Source organism: Erinaceus europaeus, chromosome 9 (assembly GCF_950295315.1).
Source record: "Erinaceus europaeus chromosome 9, mEriEur2.1, whole genome shotgun sequence".
NCBI lineage: Eukaryota > Metazoa > Chordata > Mammalia > Eulipotyphla > Erinaceidae > Erinaceus > Erinaceus europaeus.
In genome coordinates this window covers 66,921,759-66,939,795 of record NC_080170.1, presented here as the reverse complement: position 1 = coordinate 66,939,795, position 18,037 = coordinate 66,921,759, and the positions used below count along the sequence as shown (strand labels likewise).

The 18,037-nt window shown below is 49.7% G+C and overlaps 6 non-coding genes across 6 annotated transcripts; 5 read left to right on the top strand and 1 right to left on the bottom strand.

Annotated features, from left to right (window-relative positions):
• The first annotated feature begins 260 nt into the window (after window positions 1-260).
• On the top strand, window positions 261-332 carry TRNAG-UCC (transfer RNA glycine (anticodon UCC)). The gene has a single exon. It is a non-coding gene; the product is annotated as a tRNA-Gly (tRNA).
• A 4,788-nt stretch (window positions 333-5,120) lies between these two features.
• TRNAG-GCC (transfer RNA glycine (anticodon GCC)) lies at window positions 5,121-5,191 on the top strand. The gene has a single exon. It is a non-coding gene; the product is annotated as a tRNA-Gly (tRNA).
• Window positions 5,192-9,932: 4,741 nt separating this feature from the next.
• TRNAG-UCC (transfer RNA glycine (anticodon UCC)) lies at window positions 9,933-10,004 on the top strand. Its single transcript has one exon. It is a non-coding gene; the product is annotated as a tRNA-Gly (tRNA).
• A 3,178-nt stretch (window positions 10,005-13,182) lies between these two features.
• On the top strand, window positions 13,183-13,265 carry TRNAL-CAG (transfer RNA leucine (anticodon CAG)). Its single transcript has one exon. It is a non-coding gene; the product is annotated as a tRNA-Leu (tRNA).
• Window positions 13,266-16,643: 3,378 nt separating this feature from the next.
• Window positions 16,644-16,715, bottom strand: TRNAD-GUC (transfer RNA aspartic acid (anticodon GUC)). The gene has a single exon. It is a non-coding gene; the product is annotated as a tRNA-Asp (tRNA).
• A 1,136-nt stretch (window positions 16,716-17,851) lies between these two features.
• Window positions 17,852-17,922, top strand: TRNAG-GCC (transfer RNA glycine (anticodon GCC)). The gene has a single exon. It is a non-coding gene; the product is annotated as a tRNA-Gly (tRNA).
• Window positions 17,923-18,037: the final 115 nt, after the last annotated feature.

The following is an 18,037-nucleotide window of genomic DNA, read 5'->3' as shown; positions in this document are numbered from 1 at the left end:
AGCTCCAAGGCAAAATGAGCAGGCACAGAGATGGGGGAGCCAGAGTAGGTAGTGGGGCGACCTTTGGGGGTGCTGCAGGTGTGGAAGTGGGCTGCAGCAGCACTCAGCTCTGACTCAGGGGACATATACATCGACTTTGACCAGAGAGTGGTGAGTCTCCCCTGGAGTCCGGACTGCACCCTGAACTCAGAGCTTATGGAGGCACAGGGCTGGACGTGGCATCCGAACTACAATGCGTGAATCTCAGAGGGTTGCTGGAGGCGTTGGTGGTATAGTGGTGAGCATAGCTGCCTTCCAAGCAGTTGACCCGGGTTCGATTCCCGGCCAACGCATTACTGTTGCCTTTTGTCTTCTAACACCTTCAGAAATAGTCTCAACATCTGCATCACAGGAGCTTAAACTAACTCATCCCATCCTCACCTCTCTGACAGCCACCTCCTTCCTTACCACCTTTTGGCAGCACTTCCTCCTCACCCCACCTCTTGTCTCTTCCTTCTCCCCGAACTCCCCTCCCTGGTACCCGCCTTGCTCCTGCTTTTTCTCATCCCCAAATCATGTTAAGTGATATAAGTCAGAAAGAGAAGGGTGAATATGGGTTGATCTCTAACTGTCCTTGTCCTCAAAGTATCACTGAGCTCTTGTAATGGGATAGAATTCTCCACACAGAAATCACAATACTCCACACCAAGTAAGGTGGTTGAGTATGAATTTTATATATTGCACTATATACAAATTTATATTGCACTATATACAAATTTAAGGCAACCCCATATCAAGATCCCATCCATTTTTTAAATTAATTTTTTATCTAAATTTCTTTGAGAAAGACAGCCAGAAACTGAGATGGAAAGAGGTGATAGGGAGGGAGAGATAGAGAACACACCTGCAACACTGCTTTACCACTTGAGAAACTTTCCTCCTGCAGTTGGGGACCAGGGGTTGAGCCTGGGTCCTTGCGCATTATAATATGTATGCTCAACCAGGTGTGCCACCACCCATCACTCCCACCAATTTTTTTTTTTTTTTTTTAGGAGAGTAGAACAAAGGACCCTGGCTCCACAACTGCAGAGCCTTCACTTCACTGGCACTATCTGTGAAGCAGATCTGTAGGTGTCTATCTTTCTCTCCCCCACTCTGTCTTCCCCTCATCTCTCCATTTCTCTGTCCTACTCAACAACAGTAAGGGCAGCAAAATGGAAAAAAAATGGCCTCCAGGAACAGTGGAACATTAGTGCAGGCACTGAGACCCAGCGATAACCTTGGAAGCAAAAAAACAAAACAAACAAACAAATGAAAAAAACAGAAATAAAATTTAAAAACTTAAAAGAGAAAACAGAGAAATGTCACATATGTATAAATTATTGTATTTTACTGTAGACTGTAAACCATTAAACTTCCAATTAAGAAAAAACAAGGGGATCGGGCGGTAGGGCAGCGGCTTAAGCGCACATGGCACGAAGCACAAGGACTGGTGTAAGGATCCCAGTTTGAGTCTATGGCCCCTCAACTGTAGGTGGGTCACTTCACTATCAGTGAAGCAGGTCTGCAGGTGTCTATCTTTCTCTCCCCCTTTCTGTCTTCCCCTCCTCTCTCCATTTCTCTCTGTCCTATCCAACAACAATGACATCAGTAACAACAATAAGATGAACCACAACAACAAGGGCAACAAAAGGGGGAAAAAATGGCCTCCAGGAGCATTGAATTTGTGGTGTAGGGATCAAGCCCCAGCAATAACCCTGGAGACAAAAACAAACAAACAAACAACAAACAACAAACAAAACGGTAAAATAGAAAGTGCCTCTGAAATGGGGCTGGTATATTCAGCTCCCCCTGAGGCCCCTGTGTCAGTGCCCCCAGATGTGTAACAGGAAAAAATAGGTAAATAATAAGAACCTTCTCTGCCTGGGGAATTAGCTAGCTTATGAGGACACAGAGGTTCATGCCTCAGGTCCAGGGGTCACAGGGCCACTCAGTGGCAACACCTAATGCCAAGTTGTGAGATGTTCTGGTCATTTTGGTTCCTTCTCATTGTAAGAAATCTACTTTATTTGCTGGATTTTAATGAGTGTTCAATTTTTTTTTAATGTACTGACATTTCTTTTTTTCTTTTAATTTCTTTTTGGGGGAATTAATGGTGTACATTCAACAGTAAATACAATAGTTTGTACATGCACAACATTCCCCAGTTTCCCATATAACAATACAACCCCCACTAGGTCCTCTGTCATCCTTCTTGGACCTGTATTCTCCCCACCCACCCACCCACCCCAGAGTGTTTTAATTTGGTGCAATATGGATCAGCCAATTCCATTTCAGGTTCTACTTGTGTTTTTTGTTTGTTTGTTTGTTTGTTTGTTTTTCTGATCTTGATTTTCAACTTCTGCATTTCTTTCTTTTTTATCTTTATTTATTTGTTGAATGGAAACAGTCAGAAATTAAGAGGGAAGGGAGTAATAGAGAGGGATAGGGAAAGAGAGACACCTACAGCACTGCTTCACCACTTGTGAAGCATTCCCCCTGCAAGTGGAGACCAGGGGCTCCAACCTGGGTCCTTGCGCACTGTATCATGGGTACTCAACCAGGTGTGCCCCCACCTGGCCTCCAGTATTCAATCTTCTACAGTAAAATGTTCTGCCCCTGAGTTATGCCTCCTTGTTCAATTATCTTCCTGCCTTCCTTCCTTCCTGCTCAGCTCTGGCTTATGGTGGTGCAAGGAAACTGAAGCTGGGACTTTGGAGCCTCAGGCATGAGAGTCTCTTTGCATAACCATTATGCTACCTACCCCCACCCCCTTGTTTAATTTTCTAGACTGCATTATTCATCAACACATCAGCCCAGGGGACAAAGATGCAAACTCAACAACAGTGCCCCCCACCCCCAACACACACTTCTCGCTACCACTTCAGTTGCTGTTCTTCCATTTGCCACGAAAGGGAGCCCACATTAACAGGATGATCCACATCTGGGAGTCATGGCTTTCCAGATGACTCAGTCTCACATCTGACACCCAGCCCCCCCACACCACGCCAAACACCTGAACCCTGGAGTTGGGTCCTAGTGGCTATTCGGGATAGTGCCAGGCTCTGCAGAGCTTTGCAGTGCTGGGCAAAGGTAGGTTCACATCACACTTCTGGCATACTGCCTACTGCTCCCTGCTCCACAGATACACCCCCCTAAACACACACACACACACACACACACACACACACACACACACACACTTAGTTTCCCTGGGAGTAGTTAGCCAGTGTAGTGAATATTATCACACACACACACACACACACACACACACACAAACACACACACTCATACTGAGTAAAAGTCACTCTTCAAGGAGTGGGAATGAAAGCATCACTTTCCCTGACCAGGAATTGAAATTGAACCCGGGGCAGATGGTGAGAATGTGAATCCTGACCACTAGACCACCAGGAAACTCACTATTCACTCCCCGCCTCTCACTCCACCTCAATCCCAAAAGTCCACGCACCCCATAGTTTCTCGATGGAAACTTTCCACATCCACATCTCTCCTCCGCCCGCATTTGGATGAAAATACCTGCAACAAGAGACAGCACCTTCCCGCCAGCTCCCCACGACCCTGAAGGCCCACCCCCAAAATCTGGCACCCCACATCCAGTAAGTGACATGACCAGACAGAGTTCCCAGACAAAAGGTCTGCCTGTAGACACCACGATTAAAAGAAAGACTATCCTCCCCACCAGGGACTTGAACCCTGGTCTCCTTCATGACAGGCAGCGATACTCATCACTATACTAAAGAAAACCAAGTAGTTCTCTATCCTCTGTGCCTCCCGCTGGCTCACAAACACCGCCGATACAGGCCCCCCCCACAGTGGGGCCAGAAGGTGACACACCCGGGGCGCCAACCCGACATACACATGGGCACCAATCCCGGGGGACCCAGCATCACCGCTGTCACTGTTTGCAGGCGGATCCGCGCTTCCCTCCCGCGTCAGCCATGGCCGCTGCCAAGTGCCGCCCTCGCCGCCAAAGAGGCTCCCCAGCCCCTGGGGTCCGCACCCCAGATACACTAACCACCAGGGGCACCACCGCTCCTCTGCGGGGGACTCAGCGGGAGACGGACCCCGATGGGTGGCCGCACCTTCCCGCGTGGCAGCCTGCGGATGCTGCCACCAAGCAGCCCCAGACCTCCAGGTCCGGGGTCGAGGGCACCTGCTGCTCACACAGTCGCTCTCCAAGCCTCTACCCTGCGCTCCTCGATCACAAGGGGTGCCCTGCAACGCAGGTCGGAGACTCAGCAGCACCAGGAGGGGTCTCTGCAGACAGAAGGAGGGAGGGAGAGAGGGGCAGAGAGAGAGACGTGGAGAGAGAGAGAGAGAGAGAGAGAAAGGGAGAGAGAAAGGGAGAGAGAGAGAGAAAGAGAGAGAGAGAAAGAAGAGAGAGAGGGACAAAGAGGGAGAGAGAAAGAGAGAGAGGAAGAAACTGAGAGAGAGGGAGAAAGAGAGAGAGAGGGAGAGGGAGAGGGAGAGGGAGAGGGAGAGAGAGAGAGAGAGAGAGAGAGAGAGAGAGAGAGAGAGCCGCACTGAAGGGCACTGACTGCGAGGACTCAGCAAGCGGGAGACTGCGGCCCGGGATGCGGGAGAGGCGGCGTGAGGGGCTGGGGGTGCGGTGGACTAACCGCTCAGGTCCCGCGACCCCGAGTCCTCGCAGGAGGAAACTCCACCAGGTGCCTCCCTGGATGTCTGAGCAGCACCTGAGGGACGGGCTCAGTCGCCCTTTACGAGGGTCCTCCTTTAAAGAATAAATAGAGAAGGAAATAAAATATAGAAATTGGGACCCGGGAGAGGAGGGCACCCGCTGAGCCGTCACACACAGCCCCTCGCGGCCGCAGGCGCAGTGTCCGCAGAGCAACGTGAGCCAAAGACTAAGGTGACACCTTTCCCGAGCCCCGATTGCTCGGTGCAGGCGCGCTGAGCGATCTCTGCACGGGGAGAGAGAGGAAGCGGCAGTCCCGCTGTTGTCACAGGGCCGAGGGAACCTGGCCTAGGGGCGGACGATTCCCACCCCCGTGTGCGTGGTGTGGATGAGGTAGTGTGAGAATACCGTGGTGTATGGTGAGCGGAATAATGAGGATACCGTCGCATGGGTGGTTCAGTGGTAGAATTCTCGCCTGCCACGCGGGAGGCCCGGGTTCGATTCCCGGCTCATGCACAGCAGGACTCATTTTGACCCTTCTTCCTCTCAGTTCAGGGCCTCCTCCCGGCCACTTGTGCTCCTATACTGTCACCTCCACAAAGCCCACCCCTGAGAGGACAAGGCCATCCTGTCTTCCCCCTCGATTTTTCCCTTGCAAAGCAGGGGACCTCACTCACCCCGAGTGCCCAAGGGGCGTGCACCACTGCACACCCTTCCCCTACAGCTCCCAGGAGGGGAACAGGGGCTCCACTCAGGCTCCCGCCAAGCTCGACTTGGCTCCCAGCCAGCACCCAGCACCCCTTCACCGCCTTCACCTGGGGCCCTGCACCCCACCAGGACATGTCCCTGGGGCTTCCGCGCAGGGACCATGACTCGGGGCAGCAGATCAGAGATGGGGCGACATGCAGGAGGGGACGCGGGGAATGTCAGCTTCCCCAGCCCACACTGCTCACCAGTCCCCAGGACCCGCCAACTCTGAGGCGCCCGACTGCAGTGTGGCGGTCCGTGAAGGCCACACGGTGTGGGGGAGGGAGGACCCAGCAGACAGCAGTGACACAGAGGGATATCACACAAATGACAAAGAGCGTGTAGGTTAGGCGCGTGAGGAAGGTGTGCAAGGGACAAGGAATAGCCCCCAAAGGCCTTGGGAGTCCTGGCAGTAAGTAAAAATACTTCTTCCCTGACCAGGAATCAAACCTGCAAAGCTGTCAGGAGCTGCTTGTTGCTGGCTTTGAAAGTGACTGGGATCCATGTGGATTCAGTCGGCTAGGAAGTATCCTCAGTTTTCCCAATGAATGGGTACTCACGGGATGCACAACGAGAAGGTCGATCCAATGCAACCCAGGTAGATAGCATAATGGTTATCCAAAGAGACACTCATGCCTGAGTCTACAAAGTCCCAGGTTCAATCTCCCATACCACCTTAAGCTAGAGATGAAACAGTGCTCTGGTAAAAAAAAAAAAAAAAAAAAAAAAAAAAAAAATCCAAAGGGGGACTGGGAGGGTCCTCGATGGACCTGGTTGAGCACATATGTTCCAGTGTGCTTCTCAAGGGATGAAGAAATGCTACATGTGTCTCTCTGTCTGTCTCTACCTCCCACTTCCCTTTTGCTTTCAGTCTACCTAATAAATAGGTAAACATAATATTTTAAAATATGCATTTGAAAAAGTAGAAAATGGGTGGGGGTAGGTGGCATAATAGTTATGCAAAGAGACTCTCATGCCTAAGGCTGAAAGGCCCAGGTACAATCCCCTGCACCACCATAAGCAGGGCTGAGCACTGCTCTGGTTAAAAGAAGAAGAAGGAGAAGGAGAAGGAGAAGGAGAAGGAGAAGGAGAAGAGGAGGAGGAGGAGGAGAAGGAGAAGGTAGAATATATATATATTGACTCCAGGGTATTACTGGGTCTCGGTGGCTGCAGTAGGAATACTCTGCTGCTGGAGACTATTTTCCCCCTTGTTGCCCATCCTTGTCATTGTTGTTATTATTGTTGTCATTGTTGTTGTTGTCACTGTTGTTGGATAAGACATACAGAAATCGAGAAAGGAGGGGAAGACAGAGAAAGGGAGAGAAAGACAGACACCTGCAGACCTATTTCACTGTGAAGTGACCCCACTGCTGGTGGGGCTTAGGTGCTCCAATCAGGATCCCTGAGCGGGTCCTTACGCTTCACGCCATGTAGGCTTAACCCACTGAGCGACCACCTGACCCCCAATAATTTTGTTAAAGGCCAGGGAGATAGTATTGTGGTTATGCATGTAGCTTTGAGGACCCAAGTTCAGTCCCAGGCATCACCTTAAACTAGAACAGATCAGTGCTTTGATTAATAATAGTTATAAATAGATAAATAAGAATTAACTGAAACCATTTTTCTTTTCTTTTTTTGTTTGTTTTTGTTTTGCCTCCAGGGTTATCACTAGGGCTCTGTGCCAGTGCACTATGAATCCACTGCTCCTGGAGGCCATTTTTCCTGATTTTGTTGTCCTTGTTAGGATTGTTATTGTTGTTATTGCATAGGACAGAGAGCAATCGAGAGGGGAGGGGAAGACAGAGAGGGGGCAAGAAAGATAGACACCTGCAGACCTGCTTCACAGCTTGTGAAGTGGCACCCTCCCCCACCCCCACCCCCTCTACCCCTGCAGGTGGAGAGCTGGGGGCTCCAACTGGGGTGCTTGAGCTTGGCACCATGTGTGCTTAACCTGCTGTGCTACCACCCAGGCTTGAACTACTTTTTTTCTGTATCTGGCTTACTTCACTTAGCAAAATGTCTCCAAATGCCATCCATGTTGTAATAGGAGGCTGAATTCCTTACTCACTTAGACTGAATAATATAGATTGTGTGACCCTGGAGGTGGCACAGTGGATGAAACATGAAACTCTCCAATGAGGTCCTGAATTCAATCCCTGGCATTGGATGTGACACAGTGATGCACTGGTTCTCTCTCTCCCATCCTCTCTCTCATTAATAAGTATTTAGTAAAACAATAATACTGAGGGAGTCAGGTGGTAGCACAGCTAGTTAAGCGCCAGTGACAAAGCGCAAGGACTGGCTTAAAAATCCCAGTTCGAGACCCTGGCTCCCCACCTGAGGGGAGTCATCTCACAGGTGGTGAAGCAGGTCTGCAGGTGTCTATCTTTCTCTCCCCCTCTCTGACTTCTTCTCCTCTCTCCATTTCTCTCTGTCCTATTCAACAACGACAACAACACTAATTACTACAACAATAAAACAACAAGGGCAACAAAGGGGAATAAATAAATTAATTACTTCATTAAATTAAAAAATAATAATACTTCAAGGAATTGGCGGTAGCGCAGCAGGTTAAGCTCACGTGGCGCAAAGGACAAAAACCAGCATAAGGATCCTTAAGGATCCGGGTTGGAGCCCTTGGCTCACTTCCCGCAGGGGAGTCACTTCACAAGTGGTGAAGCAGGTCTGTAGGTGTCTATCTTTCTCTCCCCCTCTATGTCTTCCCTTTCTCTCTCTCCATTTCTCTCTGCCCTAACAATGACGACATTAATAACAACAACAATGATAACTACAACAACAACAACAACAAAAAAAAAACAAGGGCAACAAAAGGGGAAATGGATAAATAAAATATTAAAAAATAAATAATACTTCACTATAAGGACAGGCTACATTTGGCCAATCCGCTGAACTGTTGCTTCTGTGGCTTAGGTATTGTGAATTGTGAATGATGTTGCTGTGACCTTGGGTGTACAGGTATATACGGTTTTAATCAAATATTTATAATAGGCTCCAGGTAATATTGTAACCTCTGTGAATTCCTCAGTGAGAAAAAGAGGCAAAACCCCAAAGTGTTTACATGCTTGTGGATTCAAGAAAAACACACAGCATGTCCAAAAACCATAAGTACTAAGGGCAATAAGGAGGGAAGCAGAAGTGGACACGGGGTACTGTCCAACCTGTCACTAAAGGAGGCCCCAATCCAATGCTGATCACGCTCAGGTAACACATCCCATACACTTCTGACAAAGCCCCTGGTGGTTCCGGGCCTCGGTCACTACTGCCCACGCCTGCCCCGCCGATCACGCCCCCATCCAGTGAAAATCAAACCCAACCACAGATTGCCCCGCCCATTAACCCCACTCCGTTCATTACTGACCACGCCCCCCACCGTCACTTGCCCTTGTCATTTTCGGGCTATGCCCCCACCCCTCCTCTAATCCCATTTTAGTGGCACATATCAGGGCTCTGGGGACGCGGGACCCAAGAAAGTGCTCGCTCAGCAGTTCTATAATTCGTAGCCTTGAGTCTTTCATTGGCTAAACCGCATTTTATCATCATAATTAATATTCGGCTTTGCACAACCTTTGCATCAGGCTGAGTAACTTACGCCTGGCCTGTCATTTACTCATTGGACCGATTTTAGGAGATAATCACCCTCAAAACGTTACAGATGAAAGGATAAGATTAGAAAGGAGCATGCCAACCTGACTTCCGTGAGCAGATGACCTCACCAATATTTCCTGGAACCCTACCTCTCCAGAGCCCTCCATGCACCACTAGGGAAACACAGAAACAGACTGCGAGTGTGCACCCACCTGTCAACGCCCATGTCCAGCGAGAGGCAATTACAGAAGCCAGTCCTTCCATTTTCTGCCCCTCAAATGATCCTGGGTCGATTCTCCCAGAGGGATAAAGAACAGGAAAGCTTCCAATAGAGGGGCTTTCGTCATCCTGCTCCATCTTCTTTCTGGAGTCTACACTGCCCGCCCCGCACCCGCCTTCCCCCCTGTGAAAACTGTTCAGCTCTCTGACCCGGACAGACCCGAGAGCAGGCAGGTGGCCGCAGCCCTGGGAACACAGTGTGGTCGCCCTGCAGCTGCCCTCCGGATGGATCCCCGTCTCCCCCCTGCTATTCTCAGACTTTCACGTTCCTGGGGGGACACACCCAGGAATTACCTCCCTCTGGGTGGTAGCCCTCTCTCTCGCAGTGGAGATGGGAAGCAGTTTTGGGGGTTTGGAGGACGTATAGTTCCAGGGCAAATGAGCAGGCACAGAGATGGGGGAGCCAGAGTAGGCAGTGGGGCGACCTTTGGGGGTGCTGCAGGTGTGGAAGTGGGCTGCAGCAGCACTCAGCTCTGACTCAGGGAACATATACACAGAGCTTTGACCAGAGAGTGGTGAGTTTCCCCTGGAGTCCGGACTGCACCCTGAACTCAGAGCTTATGGAGGCACAGGGCTGGACGTGGCATCCGAACTACAATGCGTGAATCTCAGAGGGTTGCTGGAGGCGTTGGTGGTATAGTGGTGAGCATAGCTGCCTTCCAAGCAGTTGACCCGGGTTCGATTCCCGGCCAACGCATTACTGTTGCCTTTTGTCTTCTAACACCTTCAGAAATAGTCTCAACATCTGCATCACAGGAGCTTGGGCACACACCCTTGAAGTGTTACTCCCCCAGTCTAACTTAAACTAACTCATCCCATCCTCACCTCTCTGACAGCCACCTCCTTCCTTACTACCTTTTGGCAGCACTTCCTCCCCACCCCACCTCTTGTGTCTTCCTTCCCCCCCAACTCGCCTTGCATTAGCTTTTTCTCATCCCCAAATCATGTTAAGTGAGATAAGTCAGAAAGAGAAGGGTGAATATGGGTTGATCTTGACTGTAAAGTATCCTTGAGCTGTTGTAATGGGATAGAATTCTCCACACAGAAATCACAATACTCCACACCAAGTAAGGTGGTTGAGTATGAATTTTATTTAAGCCTACTCAGCTGAGGGTCCAGCCCAGGCAAAACTCTTGCAGGACCTACCTACCTAAGGACTGAACACCTAAGCACAGTTACAAGCATCTTTTAATACTTTTTGCAGCATCTGCCAGCATTGCTTGCATACAATGTTTTGCACAGTTTCCGGGAGAGGGAGAGGGATTATGAATAGATTATTCACCAAAGAAGAGATCCAGAAGGCCAACAAACATGACAAAAAAAAAAAGGCTTGAAGTCATGCATAGTCATGCATAGACAAGTGTAAGTAAAGACAACAGTGAGATCTTTTTTTAAAATATTTATTTTTTAACTTCTTTTCCCTTTTGTTGCCCTTGTTGTTTTTATTGTTGTAGCTATTATTTTTGTTGCTATTGATGTTTTTGTTGTTGGAAAGGACAGAGAGAAATGGAGAGAGGAGGGGAAGACAGAGATGGGGAAAGAAAGACAGATACCTGCAGACCTGCTTCACAGCCTGTGAAGCAACATCCCTGTAAGGGGGGAGCCGGGGGCTAGAACCGAAATCTTGACACTGGTCCTTGAGCTTAGTGCCACCTGTGCTACAGCCTAACTCCCTACAGTGAGATCTTTTTATTATTAATACTTTACCCCTGTGAGAATGTCATACATCAGAAAGGTAGTAACATCAAATGCTAGAGAGGATGTGGGGACAAAGGAAGCCTCCAGCAGTGCTGGTGGGAGTGTAAATTGATTCAATATCTGTGTAGAAGAGTTGGGAGAACCCTCACAAGGCTAGAAGTGGAACTACCCTATGATCCTGCAATTCCTCTCCTGGGGATATATCCTAAGGAACCATCCAAAAAGATCTATGTAGACCTATGTTGATAGCAGCACAATCTGTAATAGCCAAAACCTGGAAGCAACCCAGGTGTCAACACCAGATGAGTGGCTGAGCAAGTTGTGGTATATATACACAATGAAATACTACTCAGCTATTAAAAATAGTGCTTTCACTTCCTTCACCCCATCTTAGATACAGATTGAAGGAATCATGTTAAGTGAGATAAGTCAGAAAGAGAAGGCTGAATATGGGTTGATCTCACTCAGCGAGAGAAGCTGAAAAAATAAGAACAGAAGGGAAAACACCATGCAGGACTTGGACTGGGCTTGGTGTATTGCACCAAAGTTAAAGACCCTGGGGTGGGTGATAGTGTTTAGGTCCTGCAATATGATGGCATAGGAGGACCTAGGGGGTATATGAGGAAAACTGATAAATATTACATATATACAAACTACAGAATTTTATTGTTGACTGTAAACTGTTAATTCCCTCTATATGGGAAAAAAAAAAAAGTCCAGAAAGTGCAAGCAAAATGTGGCTGGCATATTCACCTCCTCCTTTAAAAAAATTTTTTTTTAATTTATTTATTAATGAGAAACATAGGAGAGAGAAAGAGCCAGACATCACTGTGGTACATGTACTGCCCGAGATTGAACTCAGGACCTCATGATTGAGAGTCTGATGCTTTATCCACTGCGCCACCTCACAGACCACTCATCACCTCCTGATACCCATGTCACTGCCCCCAATATGTGACAGAAAAAAAGTACTGGGAGTCAGGCTGTAGAGCAGTGGGTTAAGTACAGGTGGCGCTAAGCTCAAGGACGGGCATCAGGATCCTGGTTGGAGCCCTCGGCACCCCACCTGCTGGCGGGGGGGAGGATCACTTCACAGGAGGTGAAGCAGATCTGCCGGTGTCTTGTCTTTCTCTCCCCATCTCTGTCTTCCCCTCCTCTCTCCATTTCTCTCTGTCCTATCCAACAACGATGACAATAATCACTACAACAATAAAACAACAAGGGCAACAAAAGGGAATAAATAAATAAAATATTTAAAGAAAAAGAAAAAGAGGACTGTATTTGCCTGGGGAATTAACTAACTTATGAGGACACAGCAGTGCATGCCTTACATCCCAGGGGTCACTGGGCCACTCACCCGTACCACCTAATACCAGAGCTATGAAGTGTTCTGCTCCTTTTGATCCTCTTAAATTTTCTCTCATAAAAACAAACTAACAAACAAAAAAACCCAATTATGTTGTTGGTTTGACTTTAATGAGGGAGAGAGTTTCACATTTAACAGAAATATAATCCTTTATTGTATTCATTATATTTATTTATTCTTAATATTTATTTATTTATTCCGTTTTGGTTGTTTTTCCAGTTTTATTGTTGTAGTTATTATTGTTGTTATTGAGGTTGTCATTGTTGGAGAGGACAGAGAGAAAAGGAGAGAGGAGGGGAAGACAGAGGGGGGAGAGAAAGTTGGGACACCTGCAGACCTGCTTCACCTCTTGTGGAGGTAGGTAGGGAGCCCCTGCAGGTAGGGAGCCAGGGGCTCAAACCAGGACAGAAATATAATCCTAACATCCCACTCTCATTATCTTTCATTAAGATATATTTACTTATTTAATTAAATTGTTCATTTGACCTGACCACAAGGTGTTGATCCTGGGACATCAGAGCCTCAGTCATGAAAATTCTTATCACCCACCCCGTCAACTTATGAAGATCCCTTTAAATGAAAGAAAGAAAATGGACTTCTCAGAAGGATGAGTTCACCCAACCCACCTCCACCTCCAGTGAAAAGGAAGGAAGGTGGGGTACTAAGCTTTGTGAAAGTGCTGATTCCCAACTGGGGCATATCTGAGACCTGCCTGGATGCTTAAGACTCAGTGTGCTGTGTGTGACAGGATGTGATGCTGGAGAATTGGAGAAGGATCCTCAGGTCAATGACAGCAATCAGAAGCAATGGTGTCAGGATGGCCGAGCGGTCTAAGGCGCTGCGTTCAGGTCGCAGTCTCCTCTGGAGGCGTGGGTTCGAATCCCACTCCTGACACAGTTCCCCTTTTGCAATCCCTCCACTCATCTAGCAGTCTTGTACTACCACATTCTCACTTAAACCTCAGACCTAACATCTACACTCCCTTCAGGACTTCCTATGGCCTGGTGTTTAGACCCTCAGAGGGGGAATCTGGCGATAGCAGTGAGGGTTTAGCTCAAAGAGAAAGGACAAGCATAAAGAGCCAGCTTCCAGCCCCCTGCTCCCCACCTGCAGGAGGTCTGTAGGCTTATCTTTGTATCTGCCTCTCTCCATTTCTCTCTGTCCAATCCAGTAACAACTAAAACAAGCACAATAGTCCCCAGGAGCAGTGGACTGGTAGTCCAGGCACCAAGCTCCCGCAATAACCCTGGAGGCAAATAAATAAGTAAAACTAAAAAGAAGAAAAAGATATTCAGAGAGCACCTTTCCCCATCCTGTTTTGCCCTCATCCTCCTGGGAAACACCAGGTCACAGCTCTGAGACCTGGGGTTTGGGGACTGTGTGTTGAGGGAGGAGAGGAAGGGGTCAGCCTAGGAACCCCTGGCTCTTTTTTTTTTGAACCCCTGGCTTCTAAAGCAATGCACCTTCCCCTTCTCAGGGAGAGATCTCAGCCTCTCAGTACTAGTACTGTCCATGGGTGCTCCGTGGGTCTCCCAGGCTGACAGCAATGCGAGTTGACAAAGCTGCATGTCATGGTACCGTGGTTGAGGAGCCCTGGGGGAAGGACACAGAGACCAGCCATCACATCACCAGCACAGAGGACCCGTTAATAAACTGCCCTACACCTGCATGAGGACTAGCCCTTCATCCACAGGCAAGTCCTGGCTGTGTTGGGCGCAGCTCCCTGGTCCCGGGAGAGGCCATGTCTGGAGGTCCTGGGCTCTTAGTGAAAGACAACAGACCTGAGCCAGAAGGAGAAAGTGATGCCGGGTGAGCCTGCTCACAGACTGGCCTGAGGAACCTGCACTGTGACTCCACTGTGGACTGTGGTTCATTCAGGGACTCAGAAGGGGGAAGGGAAAGGCCTTGAGGGGAGGATGGGGACCTAAGTCCTAATGCTGGGCAGCTAAGGGTTTACTGGATGTGAGATGTGAGACTGACACCTCCTGGAGTAGAACAAAGGAGCCTAGCTCCACAACTGCAGGGGGTTCACTTCACTGGCACTAGTGGTGCAGCAGATGTGTAGGTGTCTATCTTTCTCTCTCCCACTCTGTCTTCCCCTCTTCTCTATCCTACCCAACAACAGCAAGGGCAGCAAAATGGGGAAAAAATGGCCTCCAGGAACAGTGGAACATTAGTGCAGTCACAGAGACCAGCAATAACCTTGGAAGCAAAGAACAAAACAAAAAACAAATGCACAAAACAGAAATAAAAATTAAAAACTTAAAAAGAGGAAACAGAGAAATGTCACATATGTATAAATTATTGTATTTTACAGTAAACCATTAAATTTCCAATTAAAAGAAAACAAGGGTGTCTGGAAGTAGCGCAGTGGGTTAAGCACACATGGCATGAAGAGCAAAGACTGGTGTAAGGATCCCGGTGTGAGTCCCCGGCCCCTCACCTATAGGTGGGTCGACTCACTAGCAGTGAAGCAGGTCTGCAGGTGTCTATCTTTCTCTCCCCCTTTCTGTCTTCCCCTCCTCCCTCCATTTCTCTCTGCCCTATCCAACAACAGTGACATCAATAACAACAATAAGAAGAACCACAACAACAAGGGCAACAAAAGGGAAAGAAATGGCCTCCAGGAGCATTGCATTTGTGGTGTAGGGACTGAGCCCCAGCAATAACCCTGGGAGAAAAAAAATTTTATATATAACAGAATGTGCAGGTGAAATGGGGCTGGTATATTCAGCTCCCCCTGAGGTCCCTGTGTCATCGCCCCTAGATGTATAACAGGACAAAATATAAGTAAGTAATAAGAACCTTCTCTGCCTGGGAAATTAGCTAGCTTATGAGGACACAGAGGTTCATGTCTCAGGTCCAGGGGTCACATGCCACTCAGAAGCAACACCTAATGCCAAGCTGTGAGATGTTCTGGTCATTTTGGTTCCCTCTCATTGTAAGAAATCTACTTTATTTGCTGGATTTTAATGAGTGTTTAATTTTCTTTTCTTTTTTTTAATGTACTGACATTTCTTTCTTTTTTATCTTTATGTATTTGTTGAATAGAAACAGTCAGAAATTAAGAGGGAAGGGAGTGATAGAGAGGGATAGGGAAAGAGAGACACCTACAGCACTGCTTCACCACTTGTGAAGCATTCCCCCTGCAAGTGGAGACCAGGGGCTCCAACCTGGGTCCTTGCGCACTGTATCATGGGTACTCAACCAGGTGTGCCCCCACCTGGCCTCCAGTATTCAATCTTCTACAGTAAAATGTTCTGCCCCTGTGCTATGCCTCCTTGTTCAATTATCTTCCTTCCTTCCTTCCTGCCTTCCTTCCTGCCTTTTTTCCAACTCAGCTCTGGCTTATGGTGGTGCAAGGAAACTGAAGCCGGGACTTTGGAGCCTCAGGCATGAGAGTCTCTTTGCATAACCATTATGCTACCTACCCCCACCCCCTTGTTCAATTTTCTAGACTGCATTATTCATCAACACATCAGCCCAAGGGACAAAGATGCAAACTCAACAACAGTGCCCCCCCCCCCCCCCCACAACACACACTTCTCGCTACCACTTCAGTTGCTGTTCTTCCATTTGCCACGAAAGGGAGCCCACATTAACAGGATGACCCATATCTGGGAGACACTGGTTTCCAGATGACTCAGTCTCACATCAACACCCAGCCCCTCCACACCACCCCAAACACCTGAACCCTGGAGTTAGGTCCTAGTGACTGTATGGGATAGTGTGGGGCTCTGCAGAGCTTTGTAGTGCTGGGCAATGGTAGGTTCACATCACACTCTGGCATGCTGCCTACTGCTCCCTACTCCACTGAGGCACCCCCCTAAACACACACACACACACACACACACACACACACTCATACTGAGTAAAAGTCACTCTTAAGGAGTGGGAATGAAAGCATCACTTTCCCTGACCAGGAATTGAACCCAGGGCAGATGGTGAGAATGTGAATCCTGCCTATTAGACCACCAGGAAACTCACTATTCACTCCCCCGCCTCGCCTCTCACTCAACCTCAATACTTCCCAAAGTCCACACCGCCCCACAGTTTCTTGATGGGAACTTTCCACACCCACATCTCACCTCCCCTTCACCTGCTGGGCGAATACACCTGCAACAAGAGACAGTACTTTCCCTCTAGCTCCCCACGACCCTGAAGGCCCACGCCCCAAATTCTCGCACCCCACTTCCAGCAAGTGACGTGACAGGACTGAGTTCCCAGGCAAAAGGTCTGCCGGTAGACACCACGATTAAAAGAAAAATTATCCTCCCCGTCGGGGAATTGAACCCCGGTCTCCCGCGTGACAGGCGGGGATACTCACCACTATACTAACGAGGACGACGTTAGTCTTGTCCTCTTCGCCTCCTACTGGCTTACAAAGACCGCCGGGACAGAGGGTGACACACCCAGGCCACAGCCCAACACATACAGGGGCACCAAGCCCGCCGGGCCCCCGCGTCACCGCCGTCACTGTTTGCAGGCGGATCCGCGCTTCCCTCCCGCGTCAGCCACGGCCGCTGCCAAGTGCCGCCCTCGCGGCCAAAGGGTCTCCCCAGCCCCCGGGGTCCGCACCCAGATTCACTAACCACCAGGGGCACCACCGCTCCTCTGCGGGGGACTCAGCAGGAGACGGACCCCGCTGGGTGGCCGCACCGTCCCGCGTGGCAGCCTGCGGCTGCTGCCCCCAAGCCTCCCCAGACCCCCAGGTCCCGGGCCGAGGGCACCTGCTGCTCACACAGTCGCTCTCCAAGCCTCTACCCTGCGCTCCTCGATCACAAGGGGTGCCCTGCGCCGCAGGTCGGAGCCCCAGCAGCACCAGGAGGGGTCTCTGCAGACAGAAGGATGGAGGGAGAGAGGGGCAGAGAGAGAGACAGAGAGAGAGAGAGAGAGAGAGAGAGAGAGAGAGAGAGAGAGCCGCACTGAAGGACACTGGCTGCGAGGACTCAGCAAGCGGGAGACTGCGGCCCGGGACGCGGGAGAGGCGGCGTGAGGGGCTGGGGCGGTGGACTAACCGCTCAGGTCCCGCGACCCCTAGTCCTCGCAGGAGGAAACCCCACCAGGTGCCTCCCTGGATGTCTGAGCAGCACCTGAGGGACGGGCTCAGTCGCCCTTTACGAGGGTCCTCCTTTAAAGAATAAATAGAGAAGGAAATAAAATATAGAAATTGGGACCCGGGAGAGGAGGGCACCCGCTGAGCCGTCACACACAGCCCCTCGCGGCCGCAGGCGCAGTGTCCGCAGAGCAACGTGAGCCAAAGACTAAGGTGACACCTTTCCCGAGCCCCGATTGCTCGGTGCAGGCGCGCTGAGCGATCTCTGCACGGGGAGAGAGAGGAAGCGGCAGTCCCGCTGTTGTCACAGGGCCGAGGGAACCTGGCCTAGGGGCGGACGATTCCCACCCCCGTGTGCGTGGTGTGGATGAGGTAGTGTGAGAATACCGTGGTGTATGGTGAGCGGAATAATGAGGATACCGTCGCATGGGTGGTTCAGTGGTAGAATTCTCGCCTGCCACGCGGGAGGCCCGGGTTCGACTCCCGGCTCATGCACAGCAGGACTCATTTTGACCCTTCTTCCTCTCAGTTCAGGGCCTCCTCCCGGCCACTTGTGCTCCTATACTGTCACCTCCACAAAGCCCACCCCTGAGAGGACAAGGCCATCCTG